The following is a 9,606-nucleotide window of genomic DNA, read 5'->3' as shown; positions in this document are numbered from 1 at the left end:
AGGACCAAGGTTAGCTCTCAGAAAAGATCTTAACTGTTCAAATGACATGAAGAGTCCACTTCCAAGTGTTGGATTCCTTTATGATGCCATATATCCAGAATCTTATTGTCAAGAGTCATGGGTATAAGGTCATTTTGTTTTAAAAGGCGTTTTAGATGACAATCCCACCAATCAATCAATCCAAGACTTTTGTGAACTTCATAACAAATCAGATGTCTCATTATAGGGTTATCCATCCTGTTGTTTACAGTTCCAGAATTATGCTTATAAATGAAGTCACTGTGGATCTTTACTTTCAGGGGATGCAGTCCGATTTGTGTCCAAGGGGGGGTGGTACTGCCCTCAAAAAAGGATGACATGAACCTCATTTGAGCTGCCAAGTACCGTATTTTCGGGACCATTAGGCGCATATAAACGTTTTTTTTTTTTTAAATGTGCCGCGCACCCAATGACGCAATGCGCCCATTGTATTATTGTAAGGCGGACGTAATTGACGCCACCATGAACGTTAAAGGGAGAAGGGGGGCACGTGAATCACCCGTGATTTTCGGACGTGTTAGAGACCATCATCAGAAGTTAAAGGAGGAAGGGGGGCGTGTATAAAAGAGCAGGTATGTGCTTCACGCATAACATTGTTGTCTTAGCAACCATGAAGATGGCAAAGCGACACGCTTATGAAGCACAGTTCAAACTGAAGGCTGATCAGCTACGCGGAGGAACATGGGAATCGAACAGCCACGAGAGAATATAAGATCAACGAGTCGTTGGTTCACAAGTGGAGGAAGCTGGAAAACGAACTCCGGCAGGTGAAGAAGACGCAGCTGAGCTTCCGCGGACACAAGGAGAGGTGGCCCGACTTGGAGGAAAGACTTGAGCGGTGGGTCATCGAGCAAAGAGCGGGGAGCGTTTCAACGGTCACCATTCGACTGAAAGCAGTAGCGCTGGCGGAAGAAATGAAAATTGAACATTTTCATGGAGGTCCGTCTTGGTGCTTTCGCTTCATGAAACGGTGCCATCTTTCCATCCGGGCCAGGACAACAGTAGCGCAGCAGCGTCCAGCGGATTATACTGAAAAGATAGAGAGCTTCCACTCATTCTGCAGCCGACACATCACAGACAAACACGTCCAGCCCAGCCACATCACCAACATGGACGAGGAGCTGCTCACGTTCCACATCCCGGTGAATCACACGGTGGAGCGGACGGGAGCCAGCACGGTGGAGAGAGAGGACAGAGACCAGTACGGTGGAGAGGACGGGGACCAGCACGGTGGGGAGAGAGGACAGAGACCAGTACGGTGGAGAGGACGGGGACCAGCACGGTGGGAAGAGAGGACAGAGACCAGTACGGTGGAGAGGACGGGGACCAGCACGGTGGAGAGGACGGGGACCAGCGCGGTGGAGATGACGGGGACCAGCAATTGATTGATTGCCAAGATGGCGGCAGCAGGCAGGTCAGGGGCGACAGGTGCTCTCTTAACACTGTTAGCCTTTCGATTTATTTTAAACTTTTTAGACACTGGTCCTAGCCATATTTTAAACACCGAAGACACTTTTAGCAACTATCCAGCTAACAGTGGCACCATCAAACAGTTGGGCTACGGCAAGTACACGCTGCTGAAAACCTTTGTTATTACCGCGGGCCAATCACAACACAAACCTTCCAACGAAACCCGACGCAAACATCAAAGTGACCGGATCATCATTATCACACTCTACCTGTTACTGTCTGGTGACATACATCAGTGCCCGGGCCCGAATACCAGAGCCATACCAGACCTCGGGCCTCGTCCATCAGTGGTGCTAGCTGGGGCGCTAACACGGCTAGCTCCCGGCTCTGACACCCACGAGGCGGTCGATGAACCAACAGCTGCGGGGCTTCTTCCACCAGCGGTGTTGGCTGGAGAGCTGGGACCGCTAGGCTCCAGTCCAGATATCCCCGGGACGGCTGCTGCTGACCCGACGGCTGCGAGGCTTTCTCCGACAGCGGTGTTAGCTGGGGAGCTAACACTGCTAGGCTCCGGTCCAGACATCCGCGGGGCGGCTGCTGAACCTATGGCTGCGGGGCTTCTTCCAACAGCGGTGTTGGCTGGAGAGCTGACACAGCTGGGCTCCGGTCCGGACATCCCCGGGGCGGCTGCTGAACCAAAGGCTGCGGGGCTTCTTCTTCTTCCACCAGCGGTGTTGGCTGGGGAGCCAACACCGCCAGGACCCGGCATTATATCTTCGAGACGGGGGCTGAACCGATCGCTGCGGGGCTCCTTCCAACAGCGGTGTTAGCGGGGGAGCTGACACCGCTGAGCTCAGGTCCAGACATCCCCGGGACGGATGCTGATCCTGCGGGGCTTCTTCTTCTACCAGCGGTGTTGGCTGGGGAGCCAACACCGCTGGGCTCCGGTCCAGACAGCCCTGGGGCGGCTGCTGGACCTACGGCTGCAGGGCTTCCTCCAACAGCGGTGTTGGCTGGGGAGCTGGCACCGCTGGGCTCCGGTCCAGACATCCCCGGGACGGATGCTGATCCTGCGGGGCTTCTTCTTCTACCAGCGGTGTTGGCTGGGGAGCCAACACCGCTGGGCTCCGGTCCAGACAGCCCTGGGGCGGCTGCTGGACCTACGGCTGCAGGGCTTCCTCCAACAGCGGTGTTGGCTGGGGAGCTGGCACCGCTGGGCTCCGGTCCAGACATCCCCGGGACGGATGCTGATCCTGCGGGGCTTCTTCTTCTACCAGCGGTGTTGGCTGGGGAGCCAACACCGCTGGGCTCAGGTCCAGACAGCCCTGGGGCGGCTGCTGGACCCACGGCTGCGGGGCTTCTTCCAACAGCGGTGTTGGCTGGGGAGCTGGCACGGCTGGGCTCCGGTCCAGACATCCCCGGGACGGATGCTGATCCTGCGGGGCTTCTTCTTCTACCAGCGGTGTTGGCTGGGGAGCCAACATCGCTGGGCTCCGGTCCAGACATCCCCGGGACGGATGCTGATCCTGCGGGGCTTCTTCTTCGACCAGCGGTGTGGGCTGGGGAGCCAACACCGCCAGGCCCCGGCATGGATATCTACGAGACGGGGGCTGAACCGACGGCTGTGGGGCTTCTTCCATCAGCGGTGTTACTTACTTACTTAATCCTCTTCGTGCTAGGTAGCACATAAGGTCTTCACCAATGAACGCCAATGCTGTCTGTCTGCTGCCCAGTGCTGCACTTGGCCCCAGGTCCATCCAAGTTCTTTCATTTCTTTCTCGACCGATCTTCTCCAGGTCTCTTTGGGTCGGCCTCTTTTTCTCTTTCCTGGTGGTGTCCATCTCATGGCTACCCTTGGGATGGCGCTTGGGTCCATTCTGCATACGTGGCCTATCCACATCCATCTTTTAAGTTTGATGACACTTGACAGTGGGGTGAAGCCTGTGCTCCTGTAAAGGTCTGTGTTTGACACTGTCATGGGCCAGAATATCCTCAGTATTCTTCTAAGGCATCGTGTCTGAAACACTTCCAACTTGTGACAGATGGCCTGTGTCACCTTCCATGCCTCTGCCCCATACAGTAGGACCCCAAGGACGTTGCTCTTGAAGATTTTCAACTTTGTTACTGTACTGATCTTTGATGATCTCCAAATGGTCTTTAATATGGCGAAGGCTCCCCTTGCCTTGGAGATCCTGCTCTGGACATCTGCCCCCAAGTCTCCGTCTGTTGTGATCTTGCTACCAAGATAGGTGAATTCCTGAACTTCCTCCACTGTGTTGTTGTTGATGATGAGGGGTTGGACCCATTTGGGGTGTAGCTTCATCAGTTTGGTTTTGTCTGTGTTTATGTTGAGACCGATTTGTTTGCCAAAAGTTACTAAGTCTTCTGTTTTACTTTGGATGTCCTGGTGGCGATGGGCTAGCAAGGCAATGTCGTCTGCATAATCGATATCTTCCAGAGTATCTGTAAATGTCCATGTTATTCCTCTTTTATTTTCTTTCGTGGTCTCTTCCATGAGCCAGTCTATAGTGAGAAAAGTAGTGGGGATAGCAAGCAACCTTGTTTGACTCCGGTTTTGATAAATATTTCCTCTGTGAGGTTGCAACCACATATTACTCTAGCGTTAAAGTCTCTGTATAGCATCTTAATTACCGCAATGATCTTATCAGGGATCCCATAGTGGCTGAGAATTCGCCATAGTGCTGAGTGATTTATACTATCGAAGGCTTTAGCAAAGTCAATAAAGTTGGCGTAGATGGTAGCGTTCCATTCATTGCTTTGCTCCATTATCTGCCGCAGTGTGAAAATATGGTCCATGCAGGATCTTCCTTTTCGAAACCCTGCCTGTTCTTTCCGGAGAAGGTGGTCAACTGTATCATTTATTCTGTTTAAAATAATGCGACTGAGAATTTTGCTGGTGATTGGTAACAGCATAATTCCCCTCCAGTTATTGCAATTGGACAGATCTCCCTTCTTTGGTAGCTTAACGATGAGGCCAGTTTTCCAGGAGAGTGGTGTTTCTTCCGAAGTCCAGATGTCTCCAAGAACTTTGGTAAGGATGGTTGCTGTAAGGTGTTCCTCTACTTTCAGCATTTCCGGATGGACCTGATCTATGCCTGGTGCCTTTCCGCTCTTCAGTGTCTTTATAGCACTCCTTACCTCCTCGATATTTGGTGGTCCGGTATCTATATTCAACATTTCTACCGCTGGTGTAATGGTTGCCTCCGTTTGTGGGTCCTCTCCATTAAGTACCCTTTGAAAGTGATCTTTCCAACACCGTAGTTTTTCCTCTTCTTTTGCCGCCACTTTTCCATTTTGACCTCGAGTTGGAATGTCGGTTGATCGGAATCCATTGGTTAGTGACTTTGTAAGCTTGTAGAGTGTGCCCATGTCCTGTTTTGAGGCTGCTGTTTCAGCTTCCTGTGCGATATTTTCTATGTATGCTTTCTTATCTGCTCTGGCCCTTTCCTTTACCTCTTTGTCTAGTGCCCTGTATGCCTTTTGTAGCTTAGCCTTCCTTCTTTCGGATTTAGTTGTCAAAATCTTCCTTTTCTCCTCTTTCCTCTCCTCTATTTTCTTCCATGTGCCTTCGGTTATCCAGGCCTCATTTCGTTTTCTTCTGGGGCCTAGCACTTTCTTTCCGGTTTCGCGCAGAATATTATTGAAGTTGTCAAGGTTTATGTCTTGTTGGTTTTGCAGCACAGTGAACCTGTTCCTCACTTCTAGGTGGAAGGCTTTCCTTACTGCTGGGTCTGTTAACTTTCCTACATTTAGTGGTGGTTCCCTTTGATCCCTTTTCTTACTCTTTCTAAGTTTCAGCTTTATCTTTGCTAAAACAAGTGCATGGTCACTACCAACATCTGCTCCTCGCCTAACCACTACATCCTGGAGACTGCTTCTCCATCTACTGTTGATGATAATATGGTCTATTTGATTCTTTGTTTTGCCATCCGGGGATGTCCAAGTTTGTTTATGGATGGTCTTGTGTTCAAAGATAGTCCCTCCTACCACTACTCTGTTTTCTTGGCAAAATGAGATTAGTCTGTCTCCGTTGTCGTTGATGTCTCCCAAGCCTTGCATCCCCATGACGTTTTCTTTTCCGGTGTTGTTGGATCCAACCTTGGCATTGAGATCACCCATGATGAGAAGCACATCATGTGAAGGTGTTTCATCTACCAGTTTTTGTAGTTGGTCATAAAAGGTGTCTTTTTCTACCTCCGGTGAATCCTCTGTTGGTGCATAACAGACTATAACTGTCAATTTAGCAAAAGCTGAGTTAAATCTGGCAGTGATTAGCCTCTCATTAACTGGTTTCCATTCCAGCAAGCATCTGTGGACCTGTTTTGTTGTAATGATGGTTACTCCTCTGCTGTGATGGTCATCTGTTCTTCCCGAAAATAAAATCTGGTGTCCTGTTGCTAGCTGTCTTGTGCCACTACCAGTCCATCTTGTTTCGCTCACTCCTAATAGCTCGATGTTATAGCTTTCCATCTCCTTTATGACCTGCGCTAACTTCCCTGTCTGGTAGAGTGTTCGCACATTCCAGCAACAAACAGTACGTGTTAATTTTGGTCTGAGAATATCCGCCCTCGGGATGCCAGCTTCCGGTTGGGTTTGGCTGTCATCTGTCATCAATTCAGTTTCCTGATGTGCCTCTATCCTCCTTCCAGCATCTGGTTCATTGGTTTGGATTTCTGTAGCAGGAGCTTTTTACGTGGCCGGGTCGCTGGCCCTGCGCACAACCCTCGTGCCATTGCTGGCCTTTGGGAGGCCCCGGAGGGCCAGTGGGATCACTCTTTGTCTGGTCTCTACCTTTCTACCTGTTCGGCATGGGTGACCCTGCCAGGAGTACCATACTCCTGCCGACATAGCTCTAGAGGTCACGGAGACACGCAAACCACCCCACCACGATAAGGTGGTGTTCCCAAGGGGGGGATCAGCGGTGTTAGCTGGGGAGCTAACACCGCTGGGCTCCGGTCCAGACAGCCCTGGGGCGGCTGCTGGACCTACGGCTGCGGGGCTTCTTCCAACAGCGGTGTTGGCTGGGGAGCTGGCACCGCTGGGCTCCGGTCCAGACATCCCCGGGACGGATGCTGATCCTGCGGGGCTTCTTCTTCTACCAGCGGTGTTGGCTGGGGAGCCAACACCGCTGGGCTGAGGTCCAGACAGCCCTGGGGCGGCTGCTGGACCTACGGCTGCAGGGCTTCTTCTTCGACCAGCGGTGTGGGCTGGGGAGCCAACACTGCCAGGCCCCGGCATGGATAACTACGAGACGGGGGCTGAACCGACGGCTGCGGGGCTTCTTCCATCAGCGGTGTTAGCTGGGGAGCTAACACCGCTGGGCTCCGGTCCAGACAGCCCTGGGGCGGCTGCTGGACCTACGGCTGCAGGGCTTTTTCCAACAGCGGTGTTGGCTGGGGAGCCAACACCGCTGGGCTGAGGTCCAGACAGCCCTGGGGCGGCTGCTGGACCTACGGCTGCAGGGCTTCTTCTTCGACCAGCGGTGTTGGCTGGGGAGCCAACACCGCTGGGCTCCGGTCCAGACAGCCCTGGGGCGGCTGCTGGACCTACGGCTGCGGGGCTTCTTCCAACAGCGGTGTTAGCTGGGGAGCTGGTACCGCTGGGCTCCGGTCCAGACATCCCCGGGACAGATGCTGATCCTGCGGCTGCGGGGCTTCTTCTTCCATCAGCGGTGTTGGCTGGGCGTCTGGCACCGCTGGGCTCCGGTCCAGACAGCCCTGGGGCGGCTGCTGGACCTACGGCTGCGGGGCTTCTTCTTCGACCAGCGGTGTGGGCTGGGGAGCCAACACCGCCAGGCCCCGGCATGGATATCTACGAGACGGGGGCTGAACCGACGGCTGCGGGGCTTCTTCCATCAGCGGTGTTAGCTGGGGAGCTAACACCGCTAGTCTTCGGTCCAGACAGCCCTGCTGGACCTACGGCTGGGGGGCTTTTTCTTCAACCAGCGGTGTTGGCTGGCACATATATAACTGACAACCACAACTAGTCACAATTACAACAATAACTAAGTACCGGACTCTGCATTGCTGCAATCTCAAACTTCATCTACACACCCCATACAGACCCCTACAAACATTATTCTTTGTTTATTTATTTATATATTTTTTTTTTCTATGATTAATTTCTATCTATCGTCAATTTGTATTTATGACTGTCTGGTTCCATCTCCACTGCTTATCAATTAATTAGTTCACAATATAACACCCCCCCCCCCCCCCCCACTTCACTTATTTTATTTTTGCATGTACCATACTCATGTACTGGCAGCACTTTAATATTCAACTATTTATTAGTATTTATCATGTACCACAGCAGATACAAAATAGCACTACAGCACTTTAGTTCTCAAACCATTCATTCCCCCCGCACGGTTTTTATCGTCATTAACTTGTATTGTGAATGCATATGCCATGTTATGTGTGCTATATTGTTTTCTTTTTTTGTGATTATTATTATTGTTGTTGTTTGTATGATTTTTGCCGATTACATCTGGCAGGGGGACTACCGATGTTTTTTATTTCCATTTAAAGAAAATGTTGATTGATGTACATTGACCCTACCTAATAAAATAAATTGAATTGGAGAGGACGGGACCAGCACGGTGGAGAGAGAGGACGGGGACCAGCACGGTGGAGAGAGAGGACGGGGACCAGCACGGTGGAATGAGAGGACGGGACCAGCACGGTGGAGAGAGAGGACGGGACCAGCACGGTGGAGAGAGAGGACGGGACCAGCACGGTGGAGAGAGAGGACGGGGACCAGCACGGTGGAGAGAGAGGACGGGGACCAGCACGGTGGAATGAGAGGACGGGACCAGCACGGTGGAGAGAGAGGACGGGACCAGCACGGTGGAGAGAGAGGACGGGACCAGCACGGTGGAGAGAGAGGACGGGGACCAGCACGGTGGAGAGAGGACGGGGACCAGCACGGTGGAGAGAGAGGATGGGGACCAGCACGGTGGAGAGAGAGGACGGGGACCAGCACGGTGGAGAGGACGGGACCAGCAAGGTGGAGAGAGGACGAGGACCAGCACGGTGGAGAGGACCGGGACCAGCACGGTGGAGAGGACGGGGAACAGCACGGTGGAGAGGATGGGAACAGCGCGGTGGAGAGAGGACGAGGACCAGCACGGTGGAGAGGACGGGACCAGCACGGTGGAGAGGACGGGACCAGCACGGTGGAGAGGACGGGACCAGCACGGTGGAGAGGACGGGGACCAGCGCGGTGGAGAGGACGGGACCAGCACGGTGGAGAGGACGGGGACCAGCGCGGTGGAGATCCGCACAACGGGGTATGAAAAGTCGTCATTTACTGTTGTGCTTGCCTGCCACGCTGATGGACAGAAACTGCCTATGGTGATTTTTAAAAGAAAAACGTTGCCTAAAGACGTTTCTAGCCGGAGTCATCATAAAGGCAAATGAAAAGGGCTGGATGGATGAAGAGATGATCGAGTGGCTGAGGCAGGTCTATGTGCGGCGACCCAGTGGTTTTTTCCACACATCACCATCGCTGCTGATCTGTGACTCTATGCGCACCCATCTCACAGACAATGTAAAGAAAGAAGTGAAAAATATGAACGCTGTGCTTTCTGTTATTCCGGGAGGTCTGACGAAGGAACTCCAACCGCTGGACGTCGGTGTGAACCGGCCGTTCAAAGTGAGGCTGCGAGCGGCGTGGGAGAGATGGATGACTGAGGGGGAACACAGTTTCACCAAGAGTGGAAGGCAGCGCCGGCCAAGTTATGCCACGGTTTGCAATTGGATTGTTGACGCGTGGGCTAACGTGTCAGCTGGGTATGTTGTTCGGGCTTTTGCAAAAGCCGGCATTTCCGAGGCGCCGCACGGCACGGAAAGTTACTCTGACAGCAAGGACATTCGGACTGGCACAGCTGATTTAGCAGAGCTCTTTAATGCTGAAACAGAGGAGGACTTTGATGGGTTTGTTTAATGTAAAAATGGAAATAAAGTACAATCAAACAAGTTTTGCTCCCGCTCTATTTTTAAATAAGCACACTTGTGTGCTTGTGTGTGTTCTGCAGCGCGTGTGGCTGATGAAGAAGCGGCTGATATAACAGGGGCTGCCTAGTGTTAGACGCTGAGAAATTAACTTAAACGCACAGTAACTCCAACAGCCCAT

Source organism: Cololabis saira, chromosome 6 (genome assembly GCF_033807715.1).
Source record: "Cololabis saira isolate AMF1-May2022 chromosome 6, fColSai1.1, whole genome shotgun sequence".
Taxonomy (NCBI): Eukaryota; Metazoa; Chordata; class Actinopteri; order Beloniformes; family Belonidae; genus Cololabis; species Cololabis saira.
This window is presented reverse-complemented; position numbering follows the sequence as displayed.